Source organism: Leuciscus leuciscus (assembly GCF_965113295.1).
Source record: "Leuciscus leuciscus genome assembly, chromosome: 3".
Taxonomy (NCBI): domain Eukaryota; kingdom Metazoa; phylum Chordata; class Actinopteri; order Cypriniformes; family Leuciscidae; genus Leuciscus; species Leuciscus leuciscus.
This window is the reverse complement of record NC_138727.1, coordinates 15,942,133-15,954,451: the sequence shown is the minus strand read 5'-3', so window position 1 is coordinate 15,954,451 and position 12,319 is coordinate 15,942,133. Positions and strand designations below refer to the sequence as shown.

General features: G+C 36.5%; 1 long non-coding RNA gene across 1 annotated transcript; it reads right to left on the bottom strand.

Moving 5' to 3' along the window:
- Nucleotides 1-3,641: 3,641 nt before the first annotated feature.
- Nucleotides 3,642-8,972, bottom strand: LOC309494950. Its single transcript, XR_014204493.1, has 3 exons — nt 8,886-8,972; nt 5,326-5,403; nt 3,642-4,028 (listed from the first exon to the last, which is right to left on the bottom strand). It is a non-coding gene; the product is annotated as an uncharacterized lncRNA (long non-coding RNA).
- Nucleotides 8,973-12,319: the final 3,347 nt, after the last annotated feature.

Sequence of the window (12,319 nt, the reverse complement as noted above, 5' to 3'; positions counted from 1 at the left end):
TGTACAATTTAAAATGTGAACTCTTGATATTAAGAATGTAGCCTACTTTTTCTAGTATCAATGTCTATTTCTGATATCAGGAATTACATTTTCATTGCACTGGGGTGTCAGGTGTGACTGTGTGGCAATGGCAAATGGTTGATGTCTGATGAAGGGCTTGGGCCCGAAACGTTGCACGTGGTGAGCAACCATTAAAATTGCTAAGGAGCATTTTCTGGTGTGCGGACTCATTGTTTATCTTTGCAATCACCTGTCTGTCCAGCACCCAGTTTTATGGCTTTGGATGTGCGTGCTGTACCTTTGAACTCTAATGGTTGACATGGCTCACGGGTCAGGGAGGGCCCCTTAACAATAGCTTAAATGTTTAGTTTTTTTTAATCAACAAATCTTTTCGCAAAAGAGGCGTCGAAATAGTTGCTGGTGAAAATACCGTTCCGTTGTTCTGCTTCCTCCTCAGCTTTCATTCACGTATACCTTTCTCACCTATTCTACAACTTGGCAACACTAGAGTGATTTGTAGTTTTTGCCAACTTGTGGTTTTGCTACACCCGTCGTGCTTCAGCCACACCACACTGTCTGTTAGCAGTTTGGAACGGCACAGCATATCAACAGTTACTCTGGTTGCGTAAGATTTCGGTTACACTTTATTTGGTAACACTTTATCTTAAGGTGTCTTTGCACAGTAATTATACATTTAACTACTGAGTAATATTAAGTAACTATAGGGTTGGTTGTATGTTATTATGCATAGTTTATAGTTATTACTTGTAACTACAAGTAACAATGACATTGTAAAATAAAGTGTGACTTGGACGATGGGCTGTGCTCGAAGTGGGCCGCTACACACTTCTATATTTTGAATTTAATTAACTTGTCTTTACAATATTACATCACATTTTTTACACAGAGTATAAATGGGTTTTTCTACATAATATATTACTGCTATACATTTAATATTTTATCATACATGGTTGATTTGACGTATATATGATGTGTTATACAGCAACATTTAATCTTTATAATTTAGGGTGCGTTTAAAAAACAATGTAAAGGGCTTGTTTAAAGAGGATAGTAATAGAAAAACATGCCTTAGCAAGCACCACTAACTATCTAATGTCTTTATATTTTGTTTTCTGCTTAAAAGAAATGCATTAAAAGTGTAAAAACTACTAGACAAGTTTATCTTAGGAGCACATGCAGAGGGCAGAGGAACACGTACACTCATATGGGATGGTCAGGAAACAATCTGCCCTGCCTATAAGCTTCATGTGCACAGAGGAAATGTAGCCCAGGACAGCATCTGAAAACATACACAACACACACACACACACACACACCAACTTTGCTCTTAGAGACACACCCAAACCTCCCTGGTCTTATTTCAGCCTATCCTGAGAAGGCCCTGTAGTGAAAAACACTGTATGGCGGTTCAGGACATTGAGGTCACATCCGAAAATGTGGCAAATGACCCATTTGGTGACCCATCCCTCCCTTTTCTTTCTCCCTTTCCTTCTTTTTTCTATTCTCCTGTGTCTGATGCAATGCAATGTTCATTGGTTCCAACCCCAAATGTTCATGTTCATCTGTTGTTTCTACTGCAACACTGATACAAAAGGTTCCTGGCAAAAGACGGATGAAAGTCATATGCAAATATTTCACCACTTCTATACATACTGCTTGAAAAGCCTCATTAATCTTTTCACTCAATGTATAGGTTGTTCATCCTTAAAAGCTTCTTTAAGTCATCTTTTTGTATAGAGCTTATATTATCCCAAAAACTGAAAGTGCAAGTATACATAGTAAAACGAGCACAGGCAAATGTCTTTCAATTGTGGGAGTTGTATGGAATGTGTTCAGAACTAGTTAGTGTACATCGCTTCAGTTTGTTGGCCTAAATGAGTTGCTATATTTCTTATGTTATTAAGCACCACACCTAGTTTATGCAAATATCTCAGGGTGTGGCGTCACAGCAGAGACTGATAATCAAGTTTCATTTGATTCCTTTCTATTCAAAAGAAAATTGCTTTGCATTTGGGTTTTGATCAAGATAAATGTTTCTAAACCTCATCTGACAAAAGTAGTTCTGGGGAAAATTTCTCAGTAAAAACACATTTCAAAGACAAAAGTTACATTTAGTAAATGACTGTTTGCGCTTGGATAGACATGGGATACATTTTATTAATTATTTAGAGTTTTATCTTCTATCTATCTATCTATCTATCTATCTATCTATCTATCTATCTATCTATCTATCTATCTATCTATCTATCTATCTATCTATCTATCACACCAATACCATACACACTAAAAAAAAATGGTTCTTCAGCGGTTCTTCAGGGGTTCTTTGCGGTGGTAAGGTGCTATATAGCACCACTACCATTTAAAGAACCTGTTAAGCCCAGTTTGGTTCTTCAGCGGTTCTTTAGCGGTTCTTTGGGGTGGTTAAGGTGCTATATGGCACCTCTTATGGTTCTACATAGCACCATTTGACAAAGGTAGGTGCTATATGGCACTTAAAGTGGTTCCCCTATGATTACAAGCCAATGAACCACTTTTAATGAACCACATTTTTGTTTAGAGATATATATATATATATATATATATATATATATACATACACACACACACACGCACATGCACACACACACACACACACACACACACACACACACACACACACACACACACACACACACACACACACACACACACACACACACACACACACACACACACACACACACACACACACACACACACATGTCTGGTCCACTATCTTTGTGGGGACTCTCCATAGACTTAATGGTTTTTATACAGTGCAAACTGTATATTCTGTCCCCTTACACTAACCCTACCCCTAAACCTACCCATCACAGAACACTTTCTGCATTTTTACATTTTCAAAAAAATACAATTTAGTATGTTTATTTACCCATTCCCCTCATGGGGACCGCTGGCTGGTCCCCACAATGGAGGTGATCTCAGGTTTTACTATCCTTGTGGGGACATTTGGTTCCCACAATGTAATATAAATCAAACGCACACACACACACACACACACACACACACACACACACACACACACACACACACACACACACACATATATACACACATATATACACACATACATATACATACAGTACATTGTGTGTGTATATACATTGTGTGTTGGCCAAAATGATGATTTAATATTTTTGAATGTTATGTTTTACATTTTTGCTGCTTCATAAATAAAATTGTTTACCAACACATATAATAAAAATAAATAAAATGGCAGGTTCCATTGCGACAAATTAGACCATAGACTGTGCTTTCTTTCTTTTTTTTTTTTTACTATTTGAAAACATCATTCGCAACAATTACAGATTGACACCTTCGATAAAAATTTTTTTGAGGAAGTCTTTGTTCAGCACATTCCATTATGTTCGTTTTAATGAATGCTTTGTGTCATTTGTGATTTATGATTTCAGAGTGATGATTTGGTTAACAGAGACCTAATGAATGCTCTCGGTTGAGCCAGCTAAACTGAGTGACTATGTGACTCACTCGGTGAAGCAGAATCTGAAACCGTCTCTGAGAAGAACTCAAGTTTCTCAAATTGAGAAGAACAATTTTCGTAGGAAATTGGCACGTGTTCTTTTTTTTTTTTTTTATCTTTGTGTTACTGGAATGTAGAATTTCTTGTCACAAGTTACAACCATGAAAATCCTGAAACTAGAACAGATCAATACTGGCTGTGATTTATATTTTTATCTGGCTTGTTATGTATAAAAAAACAAAAAAAAACTTACATTGTGTTTTGATAAGACCTCTTAATCTAATACTGAATAAGCCTTTAAGCACATAACACAGATAAGATAAATGACAGGCAAGTGCAAACGGAATAAATTACCTGTCTTAACTGGACAGATGCCATGTGTTTATATAACTGCTATTCTCGAGGTTTCTGCATGACACCATACATTCTCTTCTCTAATATGCAAGTTAGGCAGATGGGTGGAGTTGCAGCTGGAAAGTAACAGGACCTGTGAAGACATGAGAGGCATGTTCTTCCTCCAGACACTTACTAAAACATGTACACCAAAACCATGTTATGATGCTATGTTATAAAACTGTTTTTTATATTTTAAAAAGGAATATATTCCTGTGATGACAAAACTGCATTTTCAGCACCATTACAGTTTTCATTTTACATTTTCAGTCTTCAGTGTCACACGATCCTTCAGAAATCAAGAAACATTTATTATTATCATCAATGTTTTTTTTGTTTGTTTTTTTTAATGAAGAAAAAGCTCAAAAGAACAGCATTTATTTAAAAATATGTAAAAAAATAAAATAAAAAAACGATACTGTTTTTTTACTGTCGCTTTTTGATCATTAATTTAACGCATACTTGCTGAATGAAAGTAGGCTATACATTACTTTAAAAAAAATAATAAAAAAAATTACAAACTGACCCCAAACTCTCCAATGGTAGTGTATTTTTTATTTCTTATTTCTTTATTTTAAATAGATAATGCAGCTACTAGAGTTCTCACCAGGTCAAGAAAATAGCACCATATAACTCCAATTTTATCATCTCTAAACTGGTTAGCTATTAAATTATTGATTACAAAGTATTGCTACTGGCCAATAAAGCCCTAGGTTCAGCTCCTGTGTATTTGACTGATCTTCTATCACGCTACAATCCAGCACAATAAAGGGATAGTTCACACAAAAATGAAAATTCTGTCATCATTTACTCACCCTAAAGTTGTTCCAACTTGGGTTCCAAGTTGAACACAAAAGAAGATATTTTGCAGAATGCTGGTAACCAGACAGTTGATGGTAGCCATTGACTTGCATAGTATTTTTTCCTATATGGAAGTCTGTCAACTGTCTGTTTGATTACCAACATTCTTTAAAATATCTTATTTTGCAATTGCATTCAACAGAAGAAAGAAACTCATACCGGTTTGGAACAACATGAGGGTGAGTAAATGATGACAAAATGTAAATTTTTGGGTGAACTATCCCTTTAAGGTCTCCAAACTCTGGACTCTTGGTTGTACCTAGGACATCTAAGTCCACTAAAGGAGGGAGAGTGTTTTCACAGTTAGCTCCTAAACTCTGGAATAGCCTTCCTGATAATGTTTGAGGCTTAGACACTCTCTCCCAGTTTAAATCTAGACTAAAGACACATCTCTTTAGCCAAGCATCTCATAATGCATCTCATAACCTTTCACTCCAATTATATCTGATCAATTGCGAATGACGATCTATTGCTTGAATATTACGAACCGCAGCAACGCTAATTATTTTCTATTTTCTTTCTGTTTCTACCTCGGGATGGGCATCCAAGATGACGTCAGCTCCAGTTTGGATCCAGCCTCTTAGGAAGACTTTAGATGACCCCAAGACCTGTGAAGAAATGACACCAACTCTGACTCAACAAACACAACTGACAAATTTTACATTGCAATCATTACGATCACAACATGTAATAATTGCTTTAATGAGATCATTGTTTCATGCCTTAATGAATAAATGATGTTCGCTAACTGCATTTGTATTATCTTAGAAATGTACATTTCTGACACATGGACACAGTCACCTCTGATAACAGATTACTCTAAATAGTAATGTAATTTAAATGTAGTTTTCTGTAAAGCTGCTTTTAAACAATATTGTGAAAAGTGCTATACAAATTAATGTGAAACTGAATTTAATTGAATTCATTGTATGTTATTTAATTTTGGATGAGCCACCATTGTACCTTTATTAAGTAGATGCACACACACACACACACACACACACACACACACACACACACACACACACACACACACACACACACACACACACACACACACACACACACACACACACACACACACACACACACACACACACACACACACACACACACACACACACACACACCTTTTTTTCCCATTAGCAATCAATGTAAGACCTCCCTGAATCAACTGATTCACTTTGTTTAGTACACATTCGTGCCCATAGTAACCTTCATGCCTTGATTGAACTGAAGGATTCACTCAACCAGAAATGAGTTGAATAATAAAACCATAAGTAGTGGATATTCCAAATGAGGTGCTTACATTACTCAAAATTCTCAAGAATGCAGGCATATGCCCGTATTTATAGTAAAACTGGCATAATCTGCTTTTGGAAATCAGCATGCATGGTACAGTTTCTGGTCTCATTGACTTCCATAGTAGGAAAAAAATATACTATGGAAGTCAATGAGACCAGAAACTGTCTGGTTACTGACATTCTTCTAAATATCTTCCTTTCTGTTCAGCAGAGGAAAGAAATTCATAAAGGATTGAAACAACATGAGGGTGAGTATATGATGACAGAATTTTCATTTTAAAGTGGAGTATCCCTTTAATGCAACAACTTTTCAGCCCTGTTACATTCAAAATAGACTAAGTATAACCGATGATGTGCTTGATGAGGTCAAAATTAATGCAACTATAATGGCATACTAATAAAGACAATGTTTTAACCATACGGCCAAAAATCTTTGATAATGCACACCCTAAAACATATTAAAAATAAGTGAAATATTGGAGAGTTGAACTAAACGTGAGCTGATGTAAGGGGCAAAGACAAACTCTGAAGTTCACACACACACACACACACACACACACACACACACACACACACACACACACACACACACACACACACACACACACACACACACACACACACACACACACACACACACACACACACACACACACACACACACACACACACACACACACACACACACAAACAGATAGGCCTACACCCACCCACACACACACACACACACACACACACACACACCCCCCCACACACACACACACAAACAAACCTATTGATACTTTCTCTGGAAGTCACACCTTTTTTCACATCTGTTTATATCACATCATCACCAAGGTGATTATAACTCATTACTGTCAACACGTTCTTTCTTCACTAATTAATTCATTTTGTTTCTTTGTTTTGGCATGTCTCCATAGATTTCGCCAAAGTATGTTTTGTAAATTGAGCCGATCCTGACCTTCCTGGGGCCCTAAGCAAAATTCTGTTAAGGGGCCCTCCCTGACCCGTGAGCCATGTCAACCATTTGCCATTGCCACACAGTCACACCTGACACCCCAGTGCTCCCACTACAATCCTCCCTCCTTTAACTAGTACTAATGAAAATGCAATTCCTGATATCAGAAATAGACATTTTTACTAGAAAAAGTGCATTCTTACAGTTTTTCTCGATTGTTTACACACATTTTCTGGTACTTGAGACACAATGACCACAACATGTAACTCATTCACCAACCCCATGAACCAATTCTGCTGAACTACAAGCACAATTCCTGCTTTACACTCAAACTGCAGTTCTAAAACACACTTTTTTCAAAACACTACACACAATTCTCTGCTTTTGGCACAATTTTCATGCAGAAAATCTCTTGTTTTCACAAGGAACACACTGCCATTCAAATATGCACACTGACTCTTCACATGGGCAAACACCCGTCACACAGTTTTACAATTAGCAATCAGAGCTTTAGCATAAAAGGGCAACAGGTCAGCTCTTCAATGGTGCAATGGATGCCAACATTGGATTTTTTTTTTTTTTTTACTGTAACTGTATACATTCAATTCTTCTGTTGTTTTGTATGTAGACCACTGTATGAACAACTTTGTGTTGGTTGGGATGTACACTGTGTACATTGTTTTTGTGGGAAAAATTTAATATATTTTTTACCATGTATTTGTGTGTTCTGAGTAAAAACAATATTCTCCAATATTTTACAGCACACTTATGTATGTACTGTCTGTAGCAAGTGAACACTGAACAAAAAAAAAGTCATTATGATGAATGGAGAAGAAGTGTTTTCCATTCATCATAGTGTTTTACATTGAGCACATCAGTGTTCAACTGGTTCTTATAAATGTCTATTCATATGATGGTTTGTGTGTGTCATTTGAAAACAAAATACCATTTTGAGAAGAAATAACATTGTTTTGAATGTAAAGTTTCATTTTGCAGGAGAATTGAGGGGTTTTGCCCATTGTGTGTGTTTTTTTGGATTTGTGTGTAGAGTTCTGAGAATATGAGGCATGCTTTCAGAAAATGTGTGTAAACAATCGAGAAAAACTGTAATATCAAGAATTCACATTTTAAATAGTACAAATTTAATTATTGATATAAAAAATGCATACTGTGAATGAATAAAAGCTAAAATGGCTTGTCATAGCATGTCACTGTGTTTTAAATGATAAAAGCAATACTTCATGGTTATTATTTACTGAGGGATGTGCATCCATATTGACCAGTAGGCCTATGTCCAGCCTATCAACATTTTAAATGCAATATAGCCTATAAATCAATAGTCATTGTCAATATATTGCTTTCCATTTTGCTTTATTGTAACTAAACTGACTTGGAGACTAGATAATCATTGCCTTGTTTTAAAAGTATGTACGCCTATAATGAGGAGTGGCATCACGCCCATATTGTACTGGTCCCCACAGACGTGTTGCTGGAAAGTGCGCGTTTCATTTCGTGCACGCGCATATGAACGCATGTTAACGCGCGACGCGGTTTCCGAGCTGCAGTTTATAAACAAACACCGTTACCCTTTGTCGTTTATAGGCCTACATAGTTGTATTTCACTTTCACTTTTTTTGTCAGGCACAAAGTCACAGAAGCCCTGGAAGTGGCCGGCATTAGCAAGCAAGACAGAAATAGCCTACCAAAAGATGCACTGCCCCGCTGGGTGAGAGACAGACTGACAAACTAGAGAGAGATAGCCTACACATCAACTTAACTTTACTATTATTTGCTGACATCAAACTTGGAGAGGAGAACACATGTCTACCTGATAGCTGTTCCCGCATTTCACTCTCATGGTGTTTTTCTCTCTCTTTTCGTGGCAGAAGGATAGTTCCGCTTAATTTTCCCATCGATTTTTTTAGGGGCCCTACGCAACTTGCGTAGTGTGTGTTAATAGGGCTGATCGGCTTTGTAAAGAATAAATATTGTAAATATAAAACTAAATTTACTGCAAAAGATAAAATGTTTTGGAGAAGATGAAGTAAAATATCACATTGGCTACTGTACACACATGATAATGACACATGAATGGCATGTTATGACTGGTCCTTCAGGCTATCAATTAAGCTGACACACACAACTGGTTATGGAACTTCCCGTGTTCTCGTAAAATGACTTAAAATATGCCAAATAGTGTTTTTTTTGTTTGTTTTTTTTTAATGCCAAAAGATTTCTGTGAGTTTATGTTTAGGAGATAATACATTTTGCTTAAAGTTCAGTGGGCTATAAAAAATATCATCCATGGAAAGTCCTTGTAAAACACATGCACGTGTGTGTGTGTGTGTGTGTGTGTGTGTGTGTGTGTGTGTGTGTGTGTGTGTGTGTGTGTGTGTGTGGTCCTGGTGAACATTAGGGGGACAAAATGTCCCCACAAAGATGGCAATATCTGAAATCCTTGACCTTGTTTGGACATATTTTGGTCCCCGTGAGGAAAACAGCTTATAAATCATATTAAGTGATTTTTTTTTTGTTTAGATTTTTTGTTAAATGTAAAAATTCTGAAAGTTTTCTGTGATGGTATGCTTAGGGTTAGGGGATAGAACATAGGCTACAGTTTGTATAAAAAATCATTATGTCTATGGAAGTCCCCATAAAAAATGGAAAACCTACGTGTGCGTGTGTGTGGGTGTGTGTGTTCATGCTATGCAAATACACAATGCAATATCTACCTTAAATGTTATGCTAAACCCAGGTTTTGAACTGACTTTATCATCCTCTTTGAACTGATACACCCAACATAAATAATATTCAAAATGTAAATGGGTTCTGTAAATGGATTCTGTAAATGAGCCGTGATATTTGCTCCGCAGATGCGTATTCACGTGTTTTTACTGATCAGATAGCTATATGATTAATCAAAACAATTCTTTTTACACATGGTCACATGTGCGCTATATGCTGGTTTAGGCTAGGCCTACTAAGTTCAAGAAGTGAGGTCACGTCACCGAAAGCAACAGATAGGCTATGTGAGCTGCATTTTATTGATTAGCTAATTTCAAAATCTAGGACCGCAATAGGAGAGAGTGCAGTAACACTGGTAAGATCATTTAGTTTCTATACTTTAAATAAAGATGGTTGTGTGTTGAGCATCTGCGACTTACTTTCAGTTTAATTTGCCTTAGCATAGTTTGCGCATTGACTTGCTCATCTGGGTTGATGTGTTGCAGTAGCGCTGTCATGTCTATAACATGTCTTATAGCCTACAACACGCTCTCACACGTTTTTTATTTTTTTCATTTTTTTAGCATAGTTGGGGGGAGTAAAATTTACATATATGGTTTTAACAAACACATGTTCAGTTTCGTCTGGAATGCGTTCCAGATCACCTCCTGAAGTGGTTTGAGTGCGGCAATTAGGCTACACATGGTCTTTTCACGGTCGGAATGCTATCTGATTGCAGAAAACTCATGAAGTGGACAGGTGTAAACAGGCCCGATAGTGAAAAACTTGGAAGAGTCTCCACGTTCCGAAGATATCGGCCAAATTTTATTTTTTAATTTTTTTCAAGGTCAGGTGTTCACTTCACCATGTCCCTTCCACAATAAATAGCTTATTATCATTTTATGACTGTTAAGCTAACTTCTACCATTGCAAACGTATGCTCTAAAAACAGACATATGACATTGTTGTGTCATGGATGGTCATTACATAATTTAGAGAAATGAGTGAGTAGGCCAGCGTGGGACGGTTGAGACACAATGTAACTTACTCATTGTGGCCACAGCCACATAGGCCTATGCCACAACTTTGAGTGACCACTGAATGGTCGTTTTTTTCTTCTGTTTTTGTTGTATTTGTATCTGACTGAAACAACTTGCCATTTTTAAAAGTTAATTACATTTGCAATAAACGGTTAGCCAGCTTAAGAGCATTAAGAATAGGTGTTGGGGTGTTGTGGAAAATATAAACTACTTATGGATATTATTGATTTGTGATATTTAAGGACACAATCAAAGGAAATATGTGAAAAATCACTTCGTTTCAACATCTAGTTGTTGTGTAGTGATGAAAAAAGAATTGTGTCTCTAGCCTACTGTAGGCTACTCAGTTTACCCTACTGAGGAGTCAATAATATTAAAAATAATAAATAAAGTTAGATAAACACGGGAAAAACAAACAAAAACAAATAGTAAGTGATAAATGGTGTGCCATGTTTAATATTCTTTCATAATATGCTTTTATTCATTTTTGTGCCCCCTCTTGTATTTTTCTTCTTCTTTTCTTTCCTTTACATCTCCTGGCAAATCATTTTCAATAGATAAATTAGGCTTCTTTGTATTCTTTTCTTGTTGACCATTGAACTATAACTTGTTTATTGTTTGAAAGGTTGTCTTTCTTTGTATCTTATGTTTGTTAAAATTTGCAATACAAAAAAAAAGTGATAAATGGTTCAAGGAATTGATGTCAAATGATGTCACTTATTGATTATATAATTTAAAGTGAAAGTTCACTATTATTTTGAGATGGATAAGGAGTCGGATAGAGAGATAAATCATCCTTAATTAAAATGAATGTTTTTATAAATGCGATTAATCGAAACAATTCTATCGAAGCATATTTTGGTGATGATTTGGTTTCATGGAATGATTCATGCCTTTTCATCCCTGTATGTTGAGTGACAAATCAATTTCAATGTGTTTGTCAGGCAATCCTAAAATATGTTAAGCAGGAGCTCATATTTACAGAGGCAATTGAGACCTCCTCTTCTCTTCCCAGGAGGTTCTTATTCTTCAGAAACGGTTTTGGGTGTGGTCCAGGCTTTATCATAGCTGTCTTCAATAACCTTTTAAAGGGTAAGTATTGCTTAAGGGATGGGTTTTGGTCAGGTCTTGGCCACGCGTAGCAATATACATGAAATCACATCTGTCTTTATGAAATATTTCAACATAATACATTTCAGCTGTCATTCCCAATGCTCACTTTATCATAACAGCCTGTTTAACCTTTTGTGTATGTACTTGCATGTGACAGATATCACTTTTTCACCTGCATTTCGCCAAGAGCGACCCTCTGAAGTTGTATCTGTCCCGAGGAGAACCTGTGAACAGAAAGTTCAGCAGAATTTATAGCAGGGCCGGCCCGCGGCATAGGCGGTATAGGCAAATGCTAGGGGCGCCACTCATCCATAGGGGCGCCAGAATGAGTGAACGAGTGAATTATTTTTTTTTTTTTATATATAATACTATTTTAAAACCATTA